The sequence below is a fragment of the Etheostoma spectabile genome, chromosome 8 (genome assembly GCF_008692095.1).
Source record: "Etheostoma spectabile isolate EspeVRDwgs_2016 chromosome 8, UIUC_Espe_1.0, whole genome shotgun sequence".
In the NCBI taxonomy this organism is placed as follows: Eukaryota; Metazoa; Chordata; class Actinopteri; order Perciformes; family Percidae; genus Etheostoma; species Etheostoma spectabile.
This window is the reverse complement of record NC_045740.1, coordinates 33,586,903-33,589,578: the sequence shown is the minus strand read 5'-3', so window position 1 is coordinate 33,589,578 and position 2,676 is coordinate 33,586,903. Positions and strand designations below refer to the sequence as shown.

The 2,676-nt window shown below is 41.5% G+C and overlaps 1 protein-coding gene across 5 annotated transcripts in view; it reads right to left on the bottom strand.

Moving 5' to 3' along the window:
• LOC116694569 (paired box protein Pax-6) overlaps nt 1–2,676 on the bottom strand; it is a gene marked incomplete at its 3' end in the record, with an annotated part of 28,417 nt that overhangs the window by 11,349 nt on the left and 14,392 nt on the right.

The following is a 2,676-nucleotide window of genomic DNA, read 5'->3' as shown; positions in this document are numbered from 1 at the left end:
GGGGGGGGGAACACGACAGAGGAGATGAAGAGGAAACATAGCTTCTTGTGTGTTTTTAGTTTTTCTGGAAGATCTTTCAGATTTTTGAATTGTTAATACGCTATAATCTTGTTTCTGAAGACGTGTATGTGTAATACATTGAATTGTGTTGTCATTGTCATTAACAACGTTAAGTGATGCTTTGATGCTAGCCCTGACCCGTGGCTACGCTGATGTCACACCTGACCTTGTACATTGCTCTTGAACCTGTTCAGGTTTTTAGCAATAGGGAATTCTACAATTTCCAAAATGCATTTTATTTTTAACTGAGATAAAGCAATATTATCTCTATTCATCCTGACAAACAACTGTTCAAGGAGTTTTAAAACACATATGATGTGTTAATTCAAGACCTGATCTAAACAACAAGCTTGATTTCATGAATTTAAACTGATTCACTGTTAGTGTAACAAATTATCATGGAATTGTAGACCCCAAACTTACACGTAACAGTGTATGCTATGTGTAAGTTGTTGTTGTGTTGATTGCTTTAGTTTTAATTCTAGAGAAGAAGTGGAAGTGTGACCTGGGAAGCCCAGTTCAGGGCCAAGTAGTCCCAGGGCTGATACATCTCAGCAGAGTGGATTTAAATCATCATTATCAATCATCTCAGAGCATGTTATTTAAACTTTTAGCAGCCAACTGTCGACTTTAGGCTGAAACGGAATCGGTAGAATCGGCTAGTAACCCTAAAAGTTACCCGGCAAAGTTAATTTTTACCCGCTTTTGGTGGGTTGGCGGGTGTCAAATTAAAGACCTAGGCATGACACAATAAGGAGGAGAAACATTGGTGTCAGGGGGAATGAGAGGGGGAAACGCCAGAGCAGGGGGAATGAGAGGGGGAAACGCCGATCGAGGGATGAGAGGGGGAAACAACAGAGCGGGGGATGAGAAGGGGGAAACGCCAGAGCATGGGAATGAGAGGGGAAACGCCAGAGCAGGGGGAATGAGAGGGGGAAACACCAGAGCAGGGGGAATGAGAGGGGGACACGTAGTAAAAGATATTAATTTAACTTAAATGTGTAAATTTAGCCTTTAGCAGTGCAGACAGTGTTGAAAGCTGCAGCGTGGCCCTTCAGTGGGTTTTTGTGTGGAGCTTAAAAGCTCTGTCTGCTGTTGCAGGTCGGACATTCTTTTATTATTTATAATTTTTTTCCTCGCAGCAGACCACAATGTGTGTTGTGACACAGTGTGTGTTGAGCAGGTTAAGTAGGGATTTACACTGAATCAATTGTCTATTGTCTGTTAATGGCTTTGTGGGGAAAAGCATATTGCAGATTTATAAACCTCTCAACGGGACATTAATAAATCATACAACACACACACACACACACACATACACACAGAGGCTGTAAGCAGTGAATTGGGAGTGGGGCTGCTGTGAATCAAACGCGGTTTGTATGAATCCTTTATCAAATATTATTATGTATAAGCCGGGTGGGAAAAACAAACATCCCAACATTTCTGTTCATTAAGACATTATTTTCTTGAGATTTAATAATTCGTAGTGTTTTATATCAGCATTGGCTTACATTAATAAAACAGCTTTTCCAGAGATACCGTGAGTGTCTTTGTTTTCAAAGTGAAATGTCCATCCCAGTTTCTCAAAGTACAAGGGGATGTCTTTAAATGTCTTACACGTCTTAATGTCTTCATGTCAACACCAAAATACATTCAAAAATGTCCATATTTGACAAGGGGAAAACAGCATTTTGTGTAGTCTAGTTGTTTGCAGTGAGTATACTTTTTTATGATTTTAGCTTCACACCGGCCCATCCCAGAGCGACTCCCCATGCTTTCTATATTCTCTGCACGTTACCGTCTGCGGCAGTGTCACCCAAAGCGGCAGAGGCTTGATGGGCCTTCTTACGAAAACACTTAAAGAGTGTAGTTTGAGTTTGCTTTGGTTTTATATCTCCTTTTGTCTATAGTGATTCCCATTAGTCAATTTCAAATTTTCTCAGAGAATGACTGCCAAGCGACTGTGTGGTTGTTCCTGAGTGACTCGCAACACAGACGGGGTGAATTTATTAAAGTGTAAAAGTACAAAATACAGTTCATGAATACAGTCCGTTTGAAAGTTCTGTCACTAAACAATCATTGTTACGTCTCCTCAGGGTTTTGTGAGTAAAGTGGCTATAGGGAAATCCTTGACCGGTCCTAGTGACTAGACGGCGTATACCTGCGTACCACCTGGGCTACACCACTGGTTCAAGGCTGTCAATCGTTTCTAGTGTAGTCCGCTGAACCTGCACCTACACTGCCGGTGCTCAGTCATACTGGAGCTACAAACACGTTGTAGCTTAAAACTATGGTGGCTAGGAGTTCTACTTGAGAAAAAAGACATGTAAACTAAAGGAAATTAAGAGAACATCTTCACCACTTTAACAGCAATTAAAAAAATAAGTGCAAAATAAATTATACAAGCAAGGAAGTTCAAACACACACTCGACAGAAAACTGACTTACACTAACAGAAATGTACAGATCAGCAGAGAAAAACGATGGCCAACAGCAGTAACAGTGTCTGGAAAGGTACGCAGGTGTTGTGTTGCAGTGCTCCACGCTGCCACCTAGCCACCTGGAGTGCATACTACATCGAATTTGGCGTCACCATTTGCGTGCAGATCCCCCCCCC